At 43.0% G+C, this 26,946-nt stretch overlaps 1 protein-coding gene and 1 long non-coding RNA gene across 2 annotated transcripts in view; one reads left to right on the forward strand and one right to left on the reverse strand.

Annotated features, from left to right (window-relative positions):
• SLC6A2 (solute carrier family 6 member 2) overlaps positions 1-26,946 on the forward strand; it is a 488,933-nt gene that overhangs the window by 111,306 nt on the left and 350,681 nt on the right. The gene's annotated exons all lie outside the window — the stretch shown is intronic.
• Positions 1,796-21,444, reverse strand: LOC134969369 (uncharacterized). Its single transcript, XR_010189460.1, has 3 exons — positions 21,396-21,444; positions 10,066-10,112; positions 1,796-1,906 (listed from the first exon to the last, which is right to left on the reverse strand). It is a non-coding gene; the product is annotated as an uncharacterized LOC134969369 (long non-coding RNA).

Raw genomic sequence — 26,946 nt, forward strand, 5'->3', positions numbered from 1 at the left:
TAGCTTAGCAGAAGTGCGAACGAAAGATTAGCAGAACTGCTCGAAAATCTTTTCCTGCAGTTTCTGAGAAGCTCCAGACCTACTCCTAGATTGCGATCACCTCGGTCCGTTTAGTTCCTGCTTTGACGTCACAAACACGCCCTGCATTCGGCCAGCCACTCCCCCGTTTCTCCAGCCACTCCTGCGTTTTAGCCTGACATGCCTGCGTTTTTTAGCACACTCCTGGAAAACGGTCAGTTTCCACCCAGAAACACCCACTTCCTGTCAATCACACCGATCAGCAGAGCGACTGAAAAGCGTAGCACGCCCCTGTGTAAAATTGCTTAGTTTTGTGTGAAATTACTTGACGCGTGCACCCTGCGGCCCATACGCATGCGCAGAACAGCCGTTTTTAGCCTGATCGCTATGCTGCAAAAAACGTCAGCGAGCGATCAACTCGGAATGACCCCCATTGTCCAAATCTGATTTGTAGTTTTGTAAAAGTTAGTCTGCTTTGTCTCGAATTTCGGCATTTTGCAAATCACTTAATTGCCACAAAAATCCAAACAGGTAAGTGGGTTTGTATAAATTTCTCTTCTTTTCTCTAAATTGACCTTAAGTACATCTATTTCCTCATAATATTTCTCCACAATAAACGACTGCCTTCCATCAAATTCTGTGTTCCTATCAATACTTTCATCAAATGTAACTTTTAGCTTCTTTTTCCTTCTCACATCTTTGTTGTACATACAGTATTTGACTCACACATCTGTATTGCCTCAATTTCAAATCTCTTAAACTCCTCTTCATCACGAAGCATGATCAAAAAGGCTTCTAAAGAAATATACAAACCAACAACTCTTGCCAAATCTGTACTTCTGCCTTGAAGTTTTTCACTTACATCTTGAAAATTTTACAAGAATACCGTTCCAAAAACATATCAATAATATTGTCACTTCCAGGCTTTTAACTTTCTCCACCATTATGTTAGCTTGAATTCTGACATCCTTTGTTTGCCCGTCATCACTGCCTAACTCTTTTAATGTGGCAACAGCTTCATGGTAGGATTTATGCAGAGCCTTACTTGCATCAGCACGAGCCCTCCAACGAGTTTTGGATAGTGGGGGTCATTTCGAGTTGATCGCTCGCTGATGATTTTCACAGCGAACTGATCAGGTAAAAAAAATGAAAAACTGCGCATGTGTATGCACTGCAATGCACAGGCGCGTTGTATGGGTACAAAGCAGATCGTTGCTGTGCAATGCTTCTAGCGACGAATCGATTCGCACAGCCGATCACATTTATGGGTGTCAACTAACCATTTTCTGGGAGTGGTAGGGAAAATGCAGGCATCATCAGGCGTTTGCAGGGCGGGTATCTGACATCAATTCCGGGACCTCCAACGCTAGAATCATCGCAGAGGATAAGTAACTACAGGGCTGGTCTTGTTTTGCACAAAATGTTTTTGTACCGCTCTGCTGCACATGCGATCGCACACTTGCAAAGTGGAAATACACACTCCCCCCGTGGGTGGCGACAATGTGTTTGCACGTCTGCTAAAAGTAGCTAGCGAGCGATCAACTCGGAATGAGGGCCCGTGTTTTCAAAACAAGAGAGTCTTTTTTAAATTTAGATAACAAAATCTCCCATCGGTGAGTTGAAAATGACAAGAAATTGTAGAGCTGTTCTAATGCAAAAAAGGCTTTCTGCAGCTGTGTTATTGGCATTATCATAACTTTGACCCTGACAATCACTCAAATTAAGATGCAATTATTCTATTGTGACAGAACAGCTTTTTCCATTTACTTACCTTTGTGGCCACAGTTAGGTATAAATGTAATGAAACGTTCAACTGTGGTGCCATCTGGCAAAACATAGCGAATTACAAATGTGAGCTGGTCAGTACGAGATACATCTGGGGTTGAATCTGCGATTATAGAATAATATTTGGCATGCTGTACCTCTGTAATAATATTGTTTTTGACTTGCACAGATAGTTGCAGAGTAAATTAATCAACAATTGTGGATGATAAATAAGACGGTATACCTCTTCCCTTATTCCCAAATCTAGTCAGGTGATCAGCCATGAACAAGTCAAAATTAGCTATTAATTCAAGACAACCAAGAAATTTTCCATTCTTCGGAGAGCCAATTATCTCATTTTCTACATGTAAAGGTAGTCCTAGGGAAACTAAGAATTTAACTGTTTCAACAACATTTAGAAGTACATTGCGCCAGTATCTTACTTCATCATTGTACTGTTTAAATAATGGGATATCCACTCTTTCTGAAAATTTTCCTCTGTTAACATATTTTGCTAGACATTCTCTCTGTTCCAAAAATTGTCATGGTCAGATATAATATTACTGTTTTTCCAATCATTAAAACCACTTGTAGCTAATAAAGTTGTGCCTCCATAAAGTTTGCAAGGAGCACAAAATACATGACCAGTTGATATTGAATATACTAGCCAAGCTCGCTACATTGTCTCACCATTAGTAAGTTTTTTTTTTTTTTAGAAAAAAACAGCCATAGATAAAAATAATTTCATATTTAAATATTGCCTTTCAGATTTTAAAAAGTCTGCCTGATTGTTCTGATTTATTCCATAATACCCTATAAAATCTTGGAGTTCATCACTTACAACCCCAAATTCTGGGTCATCAGGTGGTTCAGACAAAATTTAAAGCAGTTTCTGCTTGTTGAATACTAGCTACTGGGATTGGTGTCAATGACTCACTTGATGCATAATAACTAGCTAAACTAATTGAAGGTAATGACTGTGCAACAGCATCACCACCACATTCAGTACCAACATTTAAATCTTTAGTCACATGTCCTACAGAATGGCAGAAAAAAAGAGTCAATTTTTGGAATCTTTTTCAATAAAGAACCCTCTCGCTCATCTCTCTCTTTTGCAAATTTGCGAAACTCAGCTCCACATGGCTTTTTAAATGGGACGTGGGAGTCTTTGTCACTCATTGTGTTCTTTCCTTATTGCTCTTGGAGCTTTGTTGTCCATTGGTTGGCTTCTGGAAACTTGGAGTCCTTTATTGAAAATGTGCAAAAAATGTATTATAATGCAAAATGTTAACAAACCCTGAATGATTAGGCTGTTCAAATTCAACACTCCGTTATTACTAAGGGTGAGCGAGTTCGGTTCCCTGAGAATTAAACCCTACTGAACATCATGGCCCGAGCCCGTCTGAGTCAGGCTCGGGACTTCCCGCCAGACTCAGGAACCAGAATGAGGCAAAACGTCATCATCCCACTGTCAGATTGTTGCGGGTTTTAGATCCCATATAAGGAGCCACGCGTCTCCGCCATTTTCACTCCGGAATTGGAGAGTGTAGTGAGAGGACATGTCTCCTCAGTGTCTGTGCGGGAAGTGATGTGGTGCATGGGGTGGTGACCTGCTCTTATGTGTCATTCCAGTCCTGTCTTGTGCAGCATCAGTCCAGTGGTGGTGTCTTGTGCTGCATCAGTCCAGTCACAGTGGTGGTGTCCTGTGCTGTTATAAGTCCAGTGCTGCTCTATAAGTCCAGTCCAGTGCAGTGGTGCTGTGTTGTGCTGCATCAGTCCAGTGTGGTGTCCTCTGCTGCCATAAGTCCAGTGGTGGTGTCCTGTGCTGCCATAAGTCCAGTGCTGCTGCTGTATAAGTCCAGTCCAGGGGTACTGCCATATAAGTCCAGTGGTACTGCCTTATAAGTCCAGGGGTACTGCCGTATAAGTCCAGTGATTCTGACGTATAAGTCCAGGGGTACTGCCGTATAAGTACAGGGGTACTGATGTATAAGTCCAGTAGTACTGACGTATAAGTCCAGGGGTACTGCCGTACAAGTCCAGAGGTACTGCCGTATAAGTCCAGTAATACTGCCGTATGAGTTCAGGGTTACTGCCGTATAAGATCAGGGATACTGCCGTATAAGTCCAGGGGTACTGGCGTATAAATCCAGTGCTACTGCCGTATAAGTACAGGGGTACTGCCGAATAAGTCCAGTGGTACTGGCATATAAGTCCAGCGGCACTGCCATATAAGTCATGGGGTACTGCCGTAAAAGTCATGGGGTACTACCGTATAAGTCCAGTCCAGTGGTACTGCCATGTAAGTTCAGTGGTACTGCCATATAAGTCCAGGAGTATGCCATATAAGTCCAGGGCTACTGCCGTATAAGTCCAGTGGCACTGCCATGTAAGTCCAGGGGCACTGCCGTATAAATCCAGTGGTACTGCCTTATAAGTCCAGTGGCACTGCTGTATAAATCCAGGGGCACTGCCTTATAAGTCCAGGGGCACTGCCGTATAAGTCCAGGGGTAATGCCGTATAAGTCGGTCCAGTGGTGCAGCCATATAAGTACATGGGTACTGCTGTATAAGTCCAGGGGCACTGCTGTATAAGTCCAGGGGTACTGCCATTTAAGTCCACCAGTATTGTGTGTGCATTTCATCTGGGCAAATTCCAGCACGTCCCATGTTTTGCACATACAATTATTTTGGTGGTGCAGAATTTTTTGGAAAAATGACAGGGGCGTACAGGAGATGCTGTCAGAGACCCAAAAAATTGTGGGCCACTTTCGACATTCAGCCACTGCGTGCCACTCCTAGATGGTCTAGGTGTTTGTGCCGCACACTTGTGTCACCTAGCTTAGTCATAAAGCTACCTCATTGCACCTCTTTTTTTTCTTTGCATGATGAGCTGTTTTGGACCTAGTTTTTAAAAGTGCCACCCTGTCTGCCACTGTAGTGCCAGTCCTAGATGGGCCAGGTGTTTGTGCCGCACACTTGTATCACTTAGCAAAGTCATCCAGTTACCTCATTGCACCTCTTTTTCTTCTTTGCATGATGAGCTGTTTGGAGCCTAGTTTTTAAAATTGCCATTGTGTCTGCCACTGCAGTGCCACTCCTAGATGGGCCAGGTGTTTGTGCCGTATACTTGTGTCGCTTAGCAAAGTCCTACAGCTACCTCTTTGCACCTTTTTTTCTTCTATGTATGATGAGCTGTTTGGGTACTAGTTTTTAAAAGTGCCATCCTGTCTGACACTGCAGTGCCAGTCCTAGATGGGTCAGGTGTTTGTGCCGCACACTTGTGTCGCTTAGCAAAGTCATCCAGCTACCTCATTGCACCTCTTTTTTTTATTTGCATGATGAGCTGTTTGGGGCCTAGTTTTTAAAAGTGCAACCCTGTCTGCCACTGTAGTGTAACTCCTAGATGGGCCAGGTGTTTGTGCTGCACACTTGTATCACTTAGCAAAGTCATACAGCTACCTCATTGCACCTCTTTTTCTTCTTTGCTTGAGGAGCTGTTTGGGGCCTAGTTTTTAAAAGTGCCATCCTGTCTGCCACTGTAGTGCCACTCCAAGATGGGCCAGGTGTTTGTGCCGCACACTTGTGTCACTTAGCAAAGTCATCCAGTTACCTCATTGCACCTATTTTTCTTCTTTGCATGATGAGCTGTTTGGGGCCTAGTTTTTAAAATTGCCATTGTGTCTGCCACTGCAGTGCCACTCCTAGATGGGCCAGGTGTTTGTGCCGTACACTTGTGTCGCTTTGCAAAGTCCTACAGCTACCTCTTTGCACCTTTTTTTCCTCTATGCATGATGAGCTGTTTGGGGCCTGGTTTTTAAAAGTGCCATCCTGTCTGACACTGCAGTGCCACTCCTAGATGGGCCAGGTGTTTGTGCCACACACTTGTGTCGCTTAGCAAAGTCATCCAGCTACCTTGGTGCAACATTTTGGCCTAAAAACAATATTGTGAGGTGTGAGGTGTTCAGAATAGACTGGAAATGAGTGTGGAAATGAATGTTATTGAGGTCAGCAATACCGTAGGATCAAAATTACCCCCAAATTCTGTGATTTTAGCTGTTTTTTTGTTGCTGTTTTTTCCAAAAATCATCCAGATCCAAAACCAAAACCAGAAAAGGTGGTTTTGGAAAACTAATCCAGATCTAAAACACAAGCGAGGATCCAGATCCAAATCCAAAACATGAAAAAGTGTCCGCCGCACATCTCTACTTATGACTAGAGATGAGCGGGTTCGGTTCTCAGAGAACTGAACCCTACCAGACTTTGCCTTCCGAGTCCGGATCCGAGCCCAGCTCGGGTTTTCCTGCCTGACTCAGAAACCCGAACGTGGCAAAATGTCATCATCCCGCTTTCGGATTCTCGTGGGATTTGGATTCATATAAGGAGCTGCGCGTCGCGGCCATTTTCACTCCAGTCTCGGAGAGTGTATAGAGAGGACGTGTCCTCAGTGTTTAGTGTGTGTGTGTTGTGGCGGGAAAGTGGGGTGGCAAGTGTTGTCCAGTCCAGTGTAGTCACTCAGTGTATTGTGCTGCATCAGTCCAGGCAGTCACAGTGTTGGTGTTCTTTGCTGCCATATATCCAGTGTAGCTGTATAAGTGGTGCTGTGTTGTGCAGACCAGTCCAGTGTAGTCAGTGTGTTGTGCTGCATCAGTCCAGCCATTCACAGTGTTGGTGTTCTCTGCTGCCATATATCCAGGGTAGCTGTATAAGTGGTGCTGTGTTGTGCAGACCAGTCCAGTGTAGTCAGTGTATTGTGCTGCATCAGTCCAGCTATTCACAGTGTTGGTGTTCTCTGCTGCCATATATCCAGTGTAGCTGTATAAAGTGGTGCTGTGTTGTGCAGACCAGTGGTAGTGTGCTGTGTCATCAGTAATTCCAGTGACGATATACGCTGCTGCTATATGTCCACTGCTGCAGTATAATAATTATAACAACAATGTGTTGTGCTGCATCAGACCAGTGATAGTGTCCTGTCCATCAGTCATTCCAGTCATTCCTGTGCCGCATATTGTCTTATATATCTCCCAAAAAATAATGGCGAACAAAAATTTTGAGGATAAAATAGGGAAAGATTAAGAAGCTGCTGCCACTAGCCATGACATAGACGATGAAATGCCATCAACGTCGTCTGCCAAGGCCGATGCCCAATGTGAAAGTAGAGGGCATGTAAAATCCAAAAAACCACAGTTCAGTAAAAAGAACCAAAAAAAGAAATTTAAATCGTCTGAGGAGAAACGTAAACTTGCCAATATGCCATTTACGACACGGAGTGGCAAGGAACGGCTGAGGCCCTGGCCTATGTTCATGACTAGTGGTTCAGCTTCACATGACGATGGAAGCCCTCATAACTGAGGCCTTGACACTTATGTTGGTGTTAGACGTGGGTCCGGTATCCGCCATTAGTGCAGTGGGATTTAGACAATTGATGGAGGTATTGTGTCCCCGGTAACAAATCCCATCTAGATTCCACTTCACTAGGCAGGCGATAGTGAGATTTTGCCATTTAATTCCAGTGATTTGGACATGATTTTGTCAATTAATTTCAGTGATTTATAATTATTAATTACAGTGATCTTCCCATTTAATTCCAGTGATTTGGACATATAATTACAGTGATTTTGCCAATTACTTTCAGTGATTTATAATTATTAATTACAGTGATCTTGCCAATTAATTCCAGTGATTTGGACGTATAATTCCAGTTGGAATTGTTTGTGTCGCTTGGCTTAGTCATACAGCTACCTCATTGCACCTCTTCGACATCTTTGCATGAGGTTCTGTTTGGGGCCTAGTTTTTGAAAAGTGCCATCCTGTGTGACACTGCCGTATGAGTCCTGAGGTACTGCCATATAAGTCCACCAATTGCAGATTATTTTTAAAGTGACTGGAGCGTGCTGGAGATGCTGTCAGTGGACCGAACGATTGCGGCCCACTCTCGACATTCAGCCACTGCGTGACACTACTAGATGGACCAGGTGGTAGTGTTGCTTAGCTTAGGCCTACAGCAACCTCGGTGCACCTTTTTTTCTTCTTTGCATCATGTGCTGTTAGGGGCCTTTTTTTTATATCTGCCCTCCTGTCTGCCACTGCAGTGCCACGTCTAGATGGGCCAATTGTTTGTGTCACTTGGCTTAGTCATACAACTACCTCATTTCAATTCTTTTTCTTCTTTGCATGATGTGCTGTTTGGGGCCTTTTTTATATCTGCCCTCCTGTCTGCCACTGCAGTGCCACGCCTAGATGGGACAATTGTTTGTGTCGCTTGGCTTAGTCATACAACTAATTCATTGCAATTCTTTTTCTTCTTTGCATGATGTGCTGTTTGGGGCCTTTTTGTTATATCTGTGTAACCCTGTATAATACCAATAAATAGTAGAAACTGTAGTGTATGTAATAACATAGGGTGTATAATAATAGTAGGATCACAATGTCTGTTGTTGAATATATATATATATATATATATATATATGTAGTTGGTTGTTTATTATTGGGCCCATGGAGGTAGAGACCGGACTTTACTGCCAGCAGCGAGCCAGGTCTAAAGGAAGAGAGCGTGCGGCCTAGGCGGGAGAAAGCGGTCCTCGAGGAGAGAGGAAAACGGCAGTTGGTGGCGCAGAGAAAACGGCGTCAGGAGCGGAGAGAGTGAGTGTACCTGGCGGGGTAAGAACCGGAGCTCAGGACGGAGGAAGACGGAGGCATGTCCCGCTGACAGTCGCTGCTGAGAGACCTATGAGGTGACAAGGAAGCAGGCAGAAGGGAGAGACGGACAGCATAGGTAGGCATTACCTCTCCACCCTGAAGTCGGAGTGCGCTCAGTAAGTGACAGATACTGAGTGGATAGGGACTGGCCCCGTTTGGTTGAACAACTTAAGAGGCAAGTCGGGAGGCGGAGCCATTTGCAATAGACAGTGATAGGAGGTTGGGCTCAGTGTAAGCCCTGAAAGAGGTCTAGCGTGTGTCTAATTATAACATACACTGACACCACTGGATTGGATCCTCATTCAATCAGAGAGAACACCTGTAAATAAAGTCCAGATATAGACACTGTGCATAACATATCTCGGAGAGTGCCAGACTGATAGAGACAGAAGGTTGCACTTCAGCCTACAGTGTTCTGCTCCGTAGTCAGGACTCCGTCCTTATTACAGCACTATATACAGCCGCGTTAACAAAAGTGGCAGACATACTGTGCCCTAATATCAACACAGGAACCCGGTTCTTTCGAAGACCAGAGAAGAGTTCATGTCCGCACTGAGACAATAGTACATAATAGTACGTCCTCCAGTTGTAATTGGTCGACCACTATCCGACTGAATCCAGGTTAAACTCCTAGGTATATGAGGAAACCATACCCACCTCGGTGGAAAGTCGGTAGGAGCGGATGACCCTGCAGACAATACCTAACTTAAAGAGGGATTACACAGACTGCTTAAGGGGCAATTGTATCCGCTGCACATAATGGTAATCCATTAATCGGCAGTAACGGTCCGGTCCGTACAGTACGAAGCATAGCGTAAAGGTTTATAGGGTACATTGTAGGCTCTATGACCCCACCGTAGAAGACTTCAGATAGTGGTTAGAAGATTTCAACTCCACTCCACCGACAAAGCTAAATGACTTTGGGGGAAAATTAACCTGGCAGCTCTGAATGTATTAGGCTGCAGTCTCATTTGATTAGGAGAGAGTAGATACTTTGAGGAAGCGAGTAGACGGACACCACAGGAGGACTCATCACGTGCTCAGGGAGATACAGTAATACCAAACCCGGGTTTGCACCATTCAAGAGTTAAGTTACAAGTTTCCAGCGTCCACTTCTTCCACAAATGGAATCAGGTGTATCAAGTGTTTAACCGGATGATTGTAGCAAGATAGAGTGAGTGACTAGTGTTCTCGGAGTCAGCAACACCGACTCGAGTCCTCTGTTGAACTAAAGCCAGGGACTGTTATCCGCTAGGATAGAAGCACCACCATTGTGGTTACGGGCCCCCACTGTGTACCACCGCCAACGGCATATTCTACATTCCTATTTAATAAACTGTTAGTTAGGGCATGCCCGCAGTTAGGTTGAGGTGATTTTGGGGAGGAATATTGTTTATACATTCTAACACATTTTTTGTATAATCGGTTCTAATTTTTTTGTGTTGCATGCATTCATATTGTGAAATAAGGGTGAATACCTTTATTATTATAAAAAGTGTGTAGGCTTAGTATGAAAATCTGGTGTCTAACATAAGGAAAAAAAAGGGTTTGATTATCTGTATATCGTATAAATAAACTACTTACCTGGAATAGCTGGTTTTCGGTATTTGTGAATTCTTCTTAGGTAAGATCTGAAAAAAATAAGAAGAGAATCGAACCAGATGAGTTCTCTGGATTAATAAAGTGAAAAGTCCACAATCCTTGTCTAGAACTATTGATACCACTACCACTGATACAAGAGTACCAACACCCAATCCCCAAAGACGGGACGGCCACCCCAGGCAGGCCAGGGTGTATATGCTTGGGTGGTGGCATGCCAACTGAGAGGTAGGGTTACATTTTGGAGGCACTGCTGAGATTCCAAGTCTCAGGACTCGGTGGTAGGATAATGGAGATCATGACCGAGGATGACGTATACAAATGGTGTAAAGAGAAGGATGTGTATATATGAGCTGCAGTGTGGGATTAGTTGGAAATTTTTCCATTCTTATGGATGATGATGTATTGACAGAACTGTCTGTATTATATGGAGTCTGTCAACCCAATATAGTCGACAAAAAAAAGGGACAATATGGAGATATCTTTGCTCTCCTCCTGACCAATAAAAACCCCTTAGAACCTGAGTTGCTACCTAGGATGATTGTATTGAAGTGCGTGCCCTGTAGGCAACTACAACTTCTTTGGCCCATCGCTACAAAAGTGTATACTGCTCCTGGGGGAGATTCCAGAACAGGAGTAACGGCGGCGATAATAAGACCAGAAAGTGATGGATCTCAGAACAAAACCGTCATGGACAAGGTTATTAGTCAGTTGGAGAGATGGCACTATGAGGGGGGTTATCGGCGACTAAGGATCTTTTCCAGAATAGTGCCAGTGCCCGCTGGTGAAGAGACATACGAATTGTGGAGGGAGGCGGCTATACAACATTCAGAAGAATGGCCATGTCCAGACGCCATAAAAAAACAACGGGTGGTGGAAAGCCTCCGGGGGCCGGCCATGGGAGTGATCCAGGCTACTAGATGAAGTAACCCGCAAGCTACGCTAAGAGAGTATTTCTAAGCATTAGATTTTTCCTACGGTACTCTAGAAGATGTGGGTGATTTACTAGCATGGATGAATCATACCTTCCAAGAGCATGGAGAAACTCTCACTAATTATATTTATAGGGTAGATAAGCTGATTTATAAATTAGTTGAAAAGGGAGGAAGGTATGAGAAGGAAGTGAATGAGAGGTGGAAGCAGCAAGTACTGAAAGGAGCACTAACTACCAACCCTGTTGCTCAACGACTACGATGCACTATGCGTGGTTGCCCAGCGCCCACCTTGAGTGAATTGGTAAAGGAAGTAAAAATGGAGGAAGTACAGATAGAGAATCGGGATAAAGTTATAAAGAAGGTGAAAGTAGTAGTGCCTACTCCCACTCCCACTCCTCCAGCCACGAGAGATAAGTTGTTAACCTTGTTAGAATAATAATAATAATAATAATTTTTATTTATATAGCGCTCTTTCTCCAACAGGACTCAAGGCGCTTTACAGACATCAAAACCAATGCACATAATACAGAGGATTTGAGTAATACAACAATAGACAAGCAACACAGACATAAAAGAAAACCTTAAGCCCACAGAAAGCATAACGCAGGATTGGTGCAGGCATTTTGGGTAATAACTTCCAAGGGTTGTGTATTCCACCCTTATAGGTACCAAGTGCAGCAGCCGTCTTGGGCGCTAAGCGTAGGATTACCCAGGGTGGAATAGTCCACCCCTAGAAGAGATGACACAAAATGGGGGTGATTTCAGAGTCCTACAGTTTAGAGTAGGGTTCCAACAAAACCACAAGGTCCATGTATTTTTCATCCCATCCACAAGTGTACCATATGGGGCAGCCATGTTGGGCGCACTTTGAAGGTTACACTGTGGGAGGTGAGCCATACAAGGGCCAAGTTCATATATGGGAAAACTGATGCTTATGTAGTAGTATGATGTACCCTGCATGTAGGGCACAATGGCAAAGTGTGCAATCAGTGGAGGTAAACATTACAGGAAAAACACATGGTGGGGTGAAGCGAGCAATGGAAAGAAAAAAAAAAAAAAACATAATAGCAGGTAACTAGTGGCAGAAGTAGGAGTGGGATAACATTTTGATCAGATCTTAGTTCGGGTGGGTAGGAGAATGAGGGGGGGCATACTCAGACGCAATGGGGATGTCCCTGCTGATCCTGGTCCTGGTGCTCTGCCCCCACAGTTCCCTGTTCATCTTGATGGTTAGGCCCAGGGGCAGACTTGATGTTCTCAGCCAGAGAGGTGGTAAGCCTGGTCTTGGTGTTCTCATGTTTGAGGCGAGGAGAGGCCACATAAAGTTCCAGAGTTTTTAGGTTGTAATGCAGTCCTTCTGTTAATTTGTAAGTTTGTTTGACTTCTGTTTTCCTTCGGTTTAACACAGGTATAACACTGCTATTGATATTAGCTGCCACTTAATAACTAGCCACTTCATACACTAGCCACTGCAACGTCCTTATAGGCCTGACGTCCTATACTATACTGGTTAAGTAAGTCTACAAACACATGCTCTTTGTGATTAAAACCCCCTCCCCCACACAGCAACCCTCCTCCAAAAGGTGATAATCAGCTACCAAATGTGAAATCTAAGCCCCAGTCAATCACAAAGTTTTTGCTGACTACAGATATTAATCCACTTAACAATTTACCAAATATATCTTTTTAGCAATAAACACACAGTGATCAGCTCTCTGCTGTAGTTACCAAATATATCTTTTTAGCAATAAACACACAGTGATCAGCTCTCTGCTGTAGTTACCAAATATATCTTTTTAGCAATAAACACACAGTGATCAGCTCTCTGCTGTAGTTACCAAATATATCTTTTTAGCAATAAACACACAGTGATCAGCTCTCTGCTGTAGTTACCAAATATATCTTTTTAGCAATAAACACACAGTGATCAGCTCTCTGCTGTAGTTACCAAATATATCTTTTTAGCAATAAACACACAGTGATCAGCTCTCTGCTGTAGTTACCAAATATATCTTTTTAGCAATAAACACACAGTGATCAGCTCTCTGCTGTAGTTACCAAATATATCTTTTTAGCAATAAACACACAGTGATCAGCTCTCTGCTGTAGTTACCTGTTGGTGAAAAGGAGAGACAGGAGTCAATTCCAAATATCAGTTGAAGATGCAACCAATGAAACACAGGTATAACACTGCTATTGATATTAGCTGCCACTTAATAACTAGCCACTTCATACACTAGCCACTGCAACGTCCTTATAGGCCTGACGTCCTATACTATAGAAGAACAGAACAAGAAAATAGACCAGCTTATAGCGCTTCAAACTGAGGTCCAGAATCGATCATACATGCCTTCAGGCATGGGGAGGGGAATGACTCGTTGGAATCCAGTACCGGTCACCTGCTACCAGTGTGGTCAAGTAGGACATCGTTCATTCAAGTGCCCCATGAATGAATCTGCTGTGAGGGGGAATCGTTACAGTTCTCGTAGAAGGACAGATCAGTTGGAAAACTCCAACGGGAGCACTGTGGTCCCCTCACAGGCTCCCCCACAATAAATGTAAGAGCCATGGAGAGTTATCAGTGGTCAGATATTCCAGCTAGTCTGATGGGACAGGCCCTCAGGGTCAAAGCGATGATAAATGGGCACAATTGCAGCGTTCTGATGGACAGTCGATCTCAGATCTCTATAGTCTTTGAGTCATGGTATCGATCTCATTTGACCAATGTTCCTATTCTGCCGCTCAGTGGCCTTACCATCTGGGGCTTGAGTGAGCAAAAGTATCCCTATTTAGGATATATAAGCGCTCATATCACTTTCGAGCCGGGGTTTAATATTCCCAATGATACAGTTCCCTTAGTAGCCTTGGTATGCCCTGACTCTCCTGGAGACAATGGAGAACTACCGGTCATTGTCGGAACTAATACCAATATGTTTAAGAACTTGATGAAATGGTGTGACAAACAAGATAAAGATTTCCAGGGGAACACAGGGCGAGAAGTAGAGGAGGATGGTCGATGTATGTATGCTAGAATGGGTTCTATTGGTGATAACTCCCCTAATCCTGAAGGGCTAGTAGGTGATGGTTCATCCTCATTCCTTGAATTGGAGGCTTGCTTCAAGGGCAGTGATATTACTATAGAAATGAAGAATCGGTAATTGACACAACTGCGCTGTAGAGCTGAGCTTTTTTCCAATGGAGATTGGGATCTGGGCACAGCATCAGGAGTGGAACATCACATTAGACTGACCGACGCTACCCCGTTTCGGGAGAGATCTCGGAGGCTCGCTCCCGACGACTTTGAAGATGTACGGTAACATCTACGGCATTTGTTGGAAAATAAGGTGATCGCTGATTCAGAGAGTTCGTATGCTTCACCCATAGTAGTGGCTAGGAAGAAAAATGGGGAGGTGCGGTTGTGTATTTGCGGTTGTGTATTGACTATCGGACTCTGAATAGCCGCACCATCCCCGATCAATATACTGTTCCCCGAGTGGATAAGGCCCTTGACTGTCTTCAAGGCAGTCAGTGGTTTTCCGTTTTAGACCTAAGATGTGGCTACTACCAGATACCAAAGAGCGCCCAGGATCAACAGAAAACTGCCTTTATTTGCCCCATCGGATTCTACGAATTCCTTAAAATGCCTCAAGGAGTAAAAGGAGCACCCGCTACTTTCCAAAGAGCCATGGAAAAGACGGTGGGTGACGTGTTACCGAGAGGTGCTTGTTTATTTAGATGACATCATTGTGTTTGGGAAAAGCCTCGAGGAACATAATGAGAGACTGCTTAAGGTATTAGACCGATTGAAAGCCCGAGGATTAAAATTGTCAGTGGACAATTTTTTAGGATTTTGTGGCTATTATAGAAAGTTTGTGCGGCATTATTCAAAAATCTGTAGACCATTGACGGAACTAACTAAGGGATATCCACCCCCTAATAGTAAGGAGCACAATCGAATAAGCAATAAAGTACAGTACTACCGACCACAAGACTCGTTCGGGAGACGTTGGGACAGTTTATGTGAAGAGGTGTTTCTACGTCTAAAACATTGTTTGACCCATGCCCCCGTGTTGGCCTACGCAAATCCTGAGCTTCCGTATGAAGTCCATGTCAATGCATCAATGGATGGAATTGGGGGAGTCTTATATCAGTTGCAGAACCAGCAGTTAAGACCTGTTTCCTATGTCAGTCGAGGGTTATCGCCCAGTGAAAGAAAGTACCCCATGCATAAGTTAGAGTTTTTGGCAATGAAATGGGCTATCGTGGAGAAATTTCATGATTATCTATATGGAGTACACTTTACGGTGCAAACCGATAACAACCCTCTAACATATGTGCTAACAAAGCTAAATATTTATCTTATTAAAAACACGTTAAAGGTTAAAGAACACAGTACGCAATTGGCGCAAAAAGTACCGCAAGGGTACTCCCTTAACTATACCTTAAGGAATGTACTTATACTGTAAACCTCTGTGTAGTGGTAGAGTGTAAATGCAACACAGTATAACCTTATTACCTCAAAAGCTGTTCGAGCGTCACCGACGCTCTGAGATTACTTAATACTATAAGAAATACACAGATACCGTGCTCAGGGTCCAACGCCTAAATATATATTATGAATGATATACTTGCAAAAGAATTTAACACAATACAAGCCATACACTACAATATAACATAGACTACCTAACCAGATAACTACACGGGAAATACAATACAATACAATTACGTTTAAGGGAAAATAAGAGGGGAAGAGGAGAAGGGAGAGAGAGAAAGAAATGGCTCACAATAACAAGAAGACAAATATGATTGCAGAGAAAGCTTACACATGTGAGGAACAATCGCTGCGCAGTCAGTCAATGCTGAGAATCTTTGTTTAGAAAGTACTTGAGCTTACCCATGCTGCCTGTCCCTATATACACGACACCCAGCAACACAATTGTCCCTACAATGCCGCATGGGGCAGAAGCTAGACTCCATTTTGGGAAAACTCCACTTGATTCCAAAGACTACACCACATGGCTGAAAGGGGGAGGGGAAAATACCCGGCAGCAGCCATTTTAGATTTGCAGGTCCAAACACATGGCACTCTCTACTACACCACAGTCACATAGCAGAAAACACAAGACTCCATTTTATTCCAAAATGTCCAAGCCTCAAAACAATGCATATGTTCTGATTTTACAATTCCAAACAATCTAAATCACCTTTCACAATGTAATCCAACTTCCTAGAACCATCTTATAATTTCACATTCCAAACAACTTCAGTATCTCAATAACCAGAGCATATTCATCACAAGACCAGATCACAATGTAATTAACACAAACGTAACTGCATGGTGGTATTTATGATTAACAAGATATATAGTATAACTAACCAGCACAATCTATTTTAAATCTCCATTAGGCAAACAAATACCACAAATACTATGCTACAGATTGTATACTGTTCCAATTCATCACAGACTTCACAGAGTATCCACAAACACCCAACAATCACACAACTGCCCAAACCTCGTTAACCTTAAGCCATTTGTATTTCCAAACTAACTAATCTATGCCAACCATTCTACAACTACATTGCTACAAACACATATTTAAAACTATTCTATGCCAATCAGCCATGAGATATTGAGATGATACTTAGTCTTTTCTAAGGAGCCCGGTGATGATCCAGCCATGCTTGCTGTGTGCTTTGTTCTGAGTGTAGCTACATTACATCTGTTCTCTGAGGCCACACCTGACCACTACCTTCCTGTTTGACCAGTACCTGGGGGAGGGGTCTTTCTTTCTTTGTATATGCTGATCAGGTTCAGCCCTGAAAACTTAGTAAAAGGTTGTCTTGAGCATCCATTGTTTTAACAATGTGATCTTAGCTTTTATACATATAATCATATCTATCTGCTGCAATGTCCCACAACTTCACAACCAGCATCAAACTAACCCACACATCATTCTGCTTGCTTCAATACCAAACATGATGGGCACATCTGGTTCTGTTCAAATGATACGTATTCATGACATCAATTCATCAGCCAATTCTAAATCTCCATGATGTCTGGTGCTTGACATTATTATAACCATGTACTGTATGAAACAAGCGCCGAATCCATCTCCGTGCCATGTCCGAGCAAATGCGTGTGTTTCCATATATTGCTGTGCTCGCTGCGCATATTTGCAAGTATAGCGACTTAAATGTGTGTGTGGTTTGAATGTTCTCTCTATGTAATATTTTTGACTTTGACAGTGCAAACCACAGCTAGATTGCATGCCACTGGACACCGGTGGCTTGCCGCGTTGTCTAACTACGACTTTACTATTAAATACCGACCAGGGCTTGTTCACCAGGATGCTGATGCTCTGTCACGATTGCCTCATTACCCTGAGATAGAGGCGGATGATGAGTGGATAGAAGTGCCAGCAGTGGACGTATGAGGGTTATGTCATCAGGTATATGTAGGACAATATTCGGAGCATGCGCTTGTTACTTCATTAGGAGTACCCGAGCAAGCCATACCACCACTCTACTGTTGGTTGAATCAAGTTGACTTGGAAGGCGTGGGTATTGTGAGAAATCCGCAGATGGCATCTGAGCAAAGAGAGGACAGGGTCATATCCCCAGTCATACAAATAATCACTGATCCAAATGGAGGTAATAGCCGACTGAATCTTACAAACGCTTCCAAGATGTTGTTAAAACAACGTCATAAGTTGATCTTGCTGCAAGGGGTCTTACACCGACGCACCCGGAGACCGAATGGAGAGTACAAATTGCAACTGGTATTACCAGATAAATATAAGCCGTTAGTAATGGAAGCTTTACACAACAATCACGGTCATCTAGGTTATGAGAAGACTCAGGGGTTAATTGCGGATCGGTTTTACTGGCCGTTTATGAACAGGGAGATCGACCAGTTTTGTCAGACCTGTGGGAATTGCTTAATGAGGAAGACACTGCCTAACTCTGCGGTGGCACCCTTGACCAACATAAGAAGTTCAGGACCTATGGATTTAATCTGCATAGATTTCCTGTCGTTTGAAGGGCCAAAAGGGAAGGATAGTAAAATTTTGATTGTTACTGATAATTTTACCCGTTACGCACAAGCTTATGTGACACGAAACGAGCGAGCGGTAACCGTGGCTACCACATTATGGGAAAAGTTCTCTACCCACTATGGAATTCCCGCTAGGATACATTATGATCAGGGTAGGGACTTTGAAAGTCGTCTGATCAAGGAATTATGTGATTGCTGTGGTATAAAAAAGTCTCAGACTACTCAATACTACCCACAAGGAGATCTGCAGCCGGAACGATTCAACCACACATTGTTGAATATGTTGGGGACATTGAACAGTAAGAGCAAGCTTCAGTGGAATCAATATATCGCTCATCTAGTGCATGCCTATAACTGCACTCAAAATGAGGCTACGGGATACTCCCCCTATTTTCTAATGTTTGGCCGTGAAGCTCGTTTACCCATTGATATTTGCCTAGGAACCAGGACAACCGACTCTTCGTTGTCAACACATTCTCAGTTTGTTAGCCGGCTTCGACAACAATTAAAGGATGCATACTCTCTAGCGCAGTTCGAATCAAAAAAAGCAGGGGACAAGAATAAAGCAAGACATGACCGACAGGTGAAACAACACACATTGATGCCGGGAGATCAAGTACTGGTATGAAATTTAGGGCTTCCCAGAAAACAAAAATTGGCTAATCGATGGAAGACTGAGCATTATGTTGTCCTAAAGCAACTGCCAAACATCCCGGTGTATCAATTAGTATCTGAAGGAGGGTCTGGGCCTGTGGTAACGTACCATCGACAACATATGTTACCTATAGCTCAAGAGGTACGTTGGGAGGACGATGGAAAAGTGGATAGTCCAGTCGAACTGCCGCTGACTCCTATAGATGTATTTCCTTCAGCGAAGGAGAGAGAAAATGATGAAGAGGGTAACAGTGTGAGCGAAGATGGGTCGGGACCTGGGTATTATTATTAAGATTCTGTTACTGCTCCCTTAGCTGCTAGGCAGGAAACTGTTAGTGGAGGCCATTTGTCTCCAACACCTATCACATCTACTAGTGTATATCCACAGGATGAGTGGGCAGAAAGGGAAAATGTCGAGGATTGGGGGAGTGTTGATAGGTTCGAACACGGAGAAGCCCCTCCCAGTGAGTACTGTGATGAGGGATTGGATAAAGAAGATAATCCACGACCACAATGGGAAAGTCGTGAACGACGGCCTCCAAAGATATTTACTTACGAGCAGTTAGGAGAGCCCAAACACATTCCTTTAGTATTACATCTTAGTTTAGTAATGACCTGGCCATATTTTGAGTATGGCAGATAAGCGGCTTCTAAAAGCAGAGAATGGGTTATAAGGTATCTAGGTGGGGATCAACACTGTCGAAGTCAGTGTGATCCCCAGGGGGAGAGTGTAACCCTGTATAATACCGATAAATAGTAGAAACTGTAGTGTATGTAATAACATAGGGTATATAATAATAGTAGGATCACAATGTCTGTTGTTGAATATATATATATATGTAGTTGGTTGTTTATTATTGGGCCCATGGGGGTAGAGACCGGAGTTTACTACCAGCAACGAGCCAGGTCTGGAGGAAGAGAGCATGCGGCCTGGGCGAGAGAGAGCGGTCCTCGAGGAGAGAGGAAAACGGCGGTTGGTGGCTCAAAGAAAACGGCGTTAGGAGCGGAGAGAGTGAGTGTACCTGGCGGGGGAAGAACCGGAGCTCAGGACGGAGGAAGACGGAGGCATGTCCCGCTGACAGTCGCTGCTGAGAGACCTACGAGGCGACAAAGAAGCAGGCAGAGGGGAGAGACGGACAGCATAGGGAGGCGTTACCTTTCCACTGTAAAGACGGAGTCCATTCAGTATGTGATAGAAACTGAGTGGATAGTGACTGGCCTTGTTTGGTTGAACAACTTAAGAGGCAGGTCGGGAGGCGGAGCCATTTGCAATAGACAGTAATAGGAGGCTGGGCTCAGTGTAAGCCCTGAAAGAGGTCTAGCGTGTGTCTAATTATAACATGCACTGACACCACTGGATTGGATCCTCATTCAATCAGAGAGAACACCTGTAAATAAAGTCCAGATATAGACACTGTGTATAACATATCTAGGAGAGTGCCAGACTGATAGAGACAGAAGGTTGCACTTCAGCCTACAGTGTTCTGCTCCGTAGTAAGGACTCCGTCCTTATTACAGCACTATATACAGCCGCGTTAACAAAAGTGGCAGACATACTGTGCCCTAATATCAACACAGGAACCCGGTTCTTTCGAAGACCAGAGAAGAGTTCATGTCCGCACTGAGACAATAGTACATAATAGTACGTCCGCCAGTTGTAATTGGTCGACCACTATCCGACTGAATCCAGGTTAAACTACTAGGTATATGAGGAAACCATACCCACCTCGGTGGAAAGTCGGTAGGAGCGGATGACCCTGCAGACAATACCTAACTTAAAGAGGGATTACACAGACTGCTTAAGGGGTAATTGTATCCGCTGCACATAACGGTAATCCATTAATCGGCAGTAACGGTCCGGTCCGTACAGTACGAAGCATAGCGTAAAGGTTTATAGGGTACATTGTAGGCTCTATGACCCCAACGTAGAAGACTTCAGATAGTGGTTAGAAGGTTGAACCAGATCCAAGAAACTTTCAACTCCACCCCACCGACAAAGCTAAATGACTTTGGGGGAAAATTAACCTGGCAGCTCTGAATGTATTAGGCTGCAGTCTCATTTGATTAGGAGAGAGTAGATACTTTGAGGAAGCGAGTAGACGGACACCACAGGATGACTCATCACGTGCTCAGGGAGATACAGTAATACCAAACCCGGGTTTGCACCATTCAAGAGTTAAGTTAAAAGTTTCCAGCGTCCACTTCTTCCACAAATGGAATCAGGTGTATCAAGTGTTTAACCGGATGATTGTAGCAAGATAGAGTGAGTGACTAGTGTTCTCGGAGTCAGCAACACCGACTCGAGTCCTCCGTTGAACTAAAGCCAGGGACTGTTATCCGCTATGATAGAAGCACCACCATTGTGGATACGGGCCCCAACTATGCACCACGGCCAACGGCATAGTCTACATTCCGATTTAATAAACTGTTAGTTAGGGCATGCCCGCAGTTAGGTTGAGGTGATTTTGGGGAGGAATATTGTTTATACATTCTAACACATTTTTTGTATAATCGGTTCTAATTTTTTTGTGTTGCATGCATTCATATTGTGAAATAGGGGTGAATACCTTTATTATTATAAAAAGTGTGTAGGCTTAGTATGAAAATCTGGTGTCTAACATAAGGAAAAAAAGTGTTTGATTATCTGTATATCGTATAAATAAACTACTTACCTGGAATAGCTGGTTTTCGGTATTTGGGAATTCTTCTTAGGAAAGATCTGAAAAAAATAAGAAGATAATCGAACCAGATGAGTTCTCTGGATTAATAAGGTGAGGAGTCCACATTCCCTGTCTAGAACTATTGATACCACTACCACTGATACAAAAGTACCAACACCCAATCCCCGAAGACGGGACGGCCACCCCAGGCAGGCCAGGGTGTATATGCTTGGGTGGAGGCACGCCAACTGAGAGGTAGGGTTACATCTGCCCTCCTGTCTAACACTGCAGTGCCACTCCTAGATGGGCCAGGTGTTTGTGTTGTCCACTTGTGTCGCTTAGCTTAGTCATCCAGCAACCTTGGTGCAACCTTTTGGCCTAAAAACAATATTGTGAGGTGTGAGGTGTTCAGAATAGACTGGAAATGAGTGGAAATGATTGATATTGAGGTTAATAATACCGTAGAAGCAAAATGACCCCCAAATTCTGGGATTTTAGCTGTTTTTATGTTATTTTTTTTAAAAAATCATCCAGATCCAAAACCAAAACCAAACCAAAACACGAAAACAACCTCCTAGTACAGGCATGTATAGAAAATAAAATATATGAAAGCTATTTCTAAACATATACTAACAGCTAACAGCCCAATCTGACTAGTATTTTGCATTCTAGTGACCACTGAGAGCTTCCTTATGATTGCTACACAATAGAGATATCATGCTCCCCTACCAGTCATTTCATCACCTCTTCCAGCACACACATGTTCCGCAGTACTTTTATATAGAATATTTGGCCTTTGTACATGCAGACACATTCACATCAAAAGGCTTTTCCAGACACTTTCTCCATCATAATATCCTCCAGGCAACCCCTATCATTAAATACAGTACTTCAAACATAACCCCTGTAATAATGTGATCCAGAGCCCCTCAGAATAAATATATTCTAAACCCACTCCCCTTGTAGATGTAGCTAATAGAACTGACAATTGGCTGTAATGTCCATCTTCATATAACTTGTTTACAGTAGATGCAATTATGGTTCAGCAGCACAACATCGCGAGGGATGCTGTCAAGATCCCGGTGGTCGGGATCCCTGAGCGTAGCGAGGCACCGTGCCCACAGCGTGGCGAGCGCAGTGAGCCCGCAAGGGGCTGCATTGCGCTCGCCCCCCTGTCGGGAATGTGCCTGTCGGGATCCCGGTGACAGTATTCCGACCGCCGGGATCCCGTCCAGAGGGATCTCGTACTGATTCCCATCGCGATTATCATGATCAGTTCATTCTGAATTTCAATTCAGCTAATTCATATTATAGCAATTGGTGTAAAACTGATTGAGAGAGCCAAATATTCAGCCTTTTTATATAATATTATATTATTTATTATAAATATATATTTTATATTTTTTATTCTTTATTAAAATTATTAATCCCTACTTTAATTGTAGACATCTCATTCCATAACTACAAATAGTATTAATGTTGGGCAATAATGTCTTGGCGCTTACCATTGGCCAGTCTATAGAAAAATAGTGTCACTGCACTGGGTCCGACTCCGGCCAGCCTTACAGGCTTGTGGCTGTAGTACACTGTGCTGGGGCAGGCTGACCTGGCTGTGTCTTGCTGGGGCTGGGCGTGTCAGCAGATGCTGTCACTTCTCGGCCTCCCCGCTTGGTGCTGGCCTGGCTGGGGCAGGCTCGTGGGGCTTTCATAATATTAAAATAAATACATTATATCGAGGAATTGGTGACAATAAGCGCCCAAGAGTGAGGTTTATATAATAAGGTAAGTATAATTGAAGGTATCAAGGGTGGGAGTATAAAATTAATTAGAGAAACTTATCTGAAGACCAGAGAAGCTAATTTCAGGCGATGCTTCTTGGATGCTTAATACATGTTGAAGAAAAGAAGAGCAAACATAGTGTGTACTGTTTTGTACAATATCAAAGTATAATACTGACGATAAAACACTTAGGCTTGATTAGGGAAATAGCATATTCCCAATTATAAAATCAATATGTAGCCTTGGCAGTATGTATAAAAAACTCAAATTATTTAATACAAGAAATGACATAAAAATACATAAAAATGCATAAAAATGTGAATAGCTGTATATCATGCGTACAGGATTAAAGATTAAATCTAGCTTATCTGTCCATAAGTAACTGGAATGCATGCGTACAGAATTCAGAATGTAAAAATGGCTTATCTGTCCATAAGAGGTAGTGACAGCAGGTAGTCCCAACGCGTTTCGTCCGTCTTCAACAGGACTTCATCAAGGGATAAATACATTATAACTTATTTTATTACAAGTGTAATAACACCAATTATGTTATATGTGTGAAATTGCATATAGTTAATTAATATAAATAAAGAAAGCGTTGTGTATAATTTACAATGCAAGAAAACTGTCATCCATGTGTCACAAGTCAGACTAATAGATTACTGTCCGCTTATCAGGTGAGAGTTATCACCACACATTTTCTAATTTTTAATGCTGTATCATGTTACACTGATATTTGGAATTAACAGCTTGCAGGTGGCTATATAAACTACTCGTCCAATAATTTTACTGGATCATCTGTTTTGCCATCTAATTACTGTTTTTTAGAGACACATGTAAATATCCACAGACAGAAAATGTAGTAAATGACTGAAAATATAATATTCTGACCAATAAAATATTCATGAGTTATTTTATACATAACACGTTATCACTTCACCAATGGCTTAAGATACTAAAGGAAAAGTTGCAGTTCATTATTGAGGGGCTCTAATATAAAAATACAGAATGGCATTGCTTTCATCTGACATTTAAACTTTTGCAAACAAATTTATTTTACTCTCAGCTCATACAGCACATCCATAAAATGCGTAAAGCATCTGCTCTGCTCAGCTCAATCATAGAAGTTTTTTGTCAAAAATTATATATATAACGACAAGATTAGCTAAGGACTGACTAAGTTCGAGGCTATTTAAGAGTCCCATTTTTTGTGATTGGTTGTTAATGACTAAGCAGTTGCTAGGTAGTTTTCAGGGGTCCGGGTAGTTTTCCCATAGGTGTGTTGGTATGTCAATCAGGAATGGTGGGTGTAGGCTTAGGGTAGTATATAATCCCCAGTCATGTGCCTCAGACTTCCTTTTGCCATTTTTTGGAATGCCCGGATGTTTTTTCTTCTGCTTATTTCTTCAATTTCATTGGCTATTAACAGCCAGATAGGCGGGAAGTCGCTACCAGCCAGCAGTCAGCTAGGCATAAGTGATCATTGTGGGGCACCCTCTTTTGGAAAGACGGCGAGTGGACAATAGATGTTCCCCTACGGGAACATCAATATTTGCCAAAGAGAAGAGTGGTGTGTCCTGCACAATGCAGTTTATGCAGGTAGGAGGCGGTGTTGTTGTTTAGGCCCCTCCTACAATTTTTGTGGATACAATTTAAGTGTCTGGTAGCGACTTTTCCTTTGCCATCCTCCAACATAAATTAATTAATTAGCATAATTCTAGTTTAACATCAGGTCAGCCATCAATAAATACTGTCTGGCCTTTAACTCCAGCTATCGGTGTCTGTGTCGTTATTTTAGTTATAAGTTGGTCTATGTCGTTATTTTAGTGTTAGCTAGCTTAAATAAGGTGTTTTAAGTTAATCACAATAAAATTATGGGCGCATTAGCTATGCACATATTTATAATTATATAAAATATTAGGCACAACTAATACTTTTACTTTAAAGACAGATTGCTGGCATCATAATAATGCTGGTACCTTAATTACTTAACAATGCTGCTCCCAGTGGGCAATCTGGAAATTACCAAATGACTACAACAAGAAATATATACACATATAACAGAGAGCGCACCTTTAATAAAATTTAGTTTAATAACAGAATTAAAATTGATTTACACAGTTGATATTAGCGCACCACACAAAAAGAGCTTCTCTATTACCACTGACCAATATATTTCATCCACTACCTACAGGCAGAGGCGCTTCCCTTATTCAGCGATATAATCATAATTAAATTGCGATACCATCACTGGTTGACTTTAGCATGCTGGGTGGCCTTGCCCTGTAGCATGTTGGCAGCCTTGCCCTGTGCTGGGTGACCCCTAGCACAAAATTGCAAGCAGTTTTGATAATTTAGCGAAACTGCAACTGATGTTGAATAAGGTCCTTAATTGCTTAACAGGCAAATCTGGGAAACTGGTATGCAATTTTATAAACTGGTCCAGGCTCCCCTAAGCCTCTGTGCCCCATAGCAATGGCACCCCTTGCACCTACTTTATGGTCTATAAATCCAATCCCCTCATTTAAAATTAGATCCCAGAACTGACCCACTCCTCCTCCCTCATTAAAAATGTGATGCATACAGTATTTGACCCCCTTATTGATAATCAGAACACAGACTTAAAAACACCAGCTCCATTATTAAAAATCACACACCATGGGCCAAATGTAATGGAGAGTGAGATGTATTTGTGATTTATAATCGCCGTTATTGCACATTTAAGGAAAAAAATGCGTGCAGGTCCCCCCAAAGCATAACCAGCCCCTGGCTCTTTGAGCCGGCCCTGGTTGCTAAAATACAAGGAAAAATATAGCTAGGGTTCCCCGTATTTTAACAATCAGCACCGGCTCTTGGGCGGTCCTGGTTCTAAAAATAACGGAGGGGAAAAGGACATATGGTTCCCTGTATTTTTGAAACCAGCTACACTAGTCAAGGAGATAATGCCACAGCTGGGGGAAACGTTTACATAGGTCCCTGCGGCCATGGCATTACCCCCCAACTAGTCCCCGTGTCCGGGGTTACCCAGGGAAGTGTAGATCCCCCAATAAAGGGGTCCCTCCCTCCAGGCACCTAAGGGCCAGGGATGAAGCCAGAGGCTGTCCCCGCTATCTCTGAGCTGTGGATGGTGGGCTGATAGCTGTGAAAATGTTTCAAAATAAATAAATATTGTCTTTTGCTGTGGAACTACAGATCCCAGCAAGCCTCCCCAACATGATGGTACTTGGAGAACCATAAGTACCAGCATCCCGGGCATTAAAGGGCCCGCTGGTACCTGTAGTTCTACAACAAAAGAAATATTACAATAAACACAACACACACACACACCGTGATAGTATAGCTTTAATAAAACACACATACACACTCACACATACTTACCTAGTGTCCCACGGAGCCCCTCGGTCCCCTCGTCAACGTAGAATCCATGGAGTACCTGTAAAAAATAATAATTTTAACTCACCTAATCTGATGTAGATGGCTCCTCTTTGTTCCAAGTAGGCATGTATGCTAGAGGAAGCAGGTGCTCAGTGTGAAAGGAGCAGTGTGCCCTGTATAGGGGACAGGCAGCTGTTTTTTAACCCTTTAGATGCCAGGCATCCACAGGTGCAGCAGATTTTAGTCTATCAATAGCAATAATGAAATCTCCCATGATAATGGTGAAGATGACAGAGGATGGAAAGTGAGGGAACCAGACAGAAAAATCTTCTAGAAATTGTTTGGGTTACTCAGGTGAACGATAGATAGCTGCAAGACGCAGAGAGAAAGGAGTGTAAACTCTGAGAAA

This window comes from Pseudophryne corroboree, chromosome 11 (genome assembly GCF_028390025.1).
Source record: "Pseudophryne corroboree isolate aPseCor3 chromosome 11, aPseCor3.hap2, whole genome shotgun sequence".
NCBI lineage: Eukaryota > Metazoa > Chordata > Amphibia > Anura > Myobatrachidae > Pseudophryne > Pseudophryne corroboree.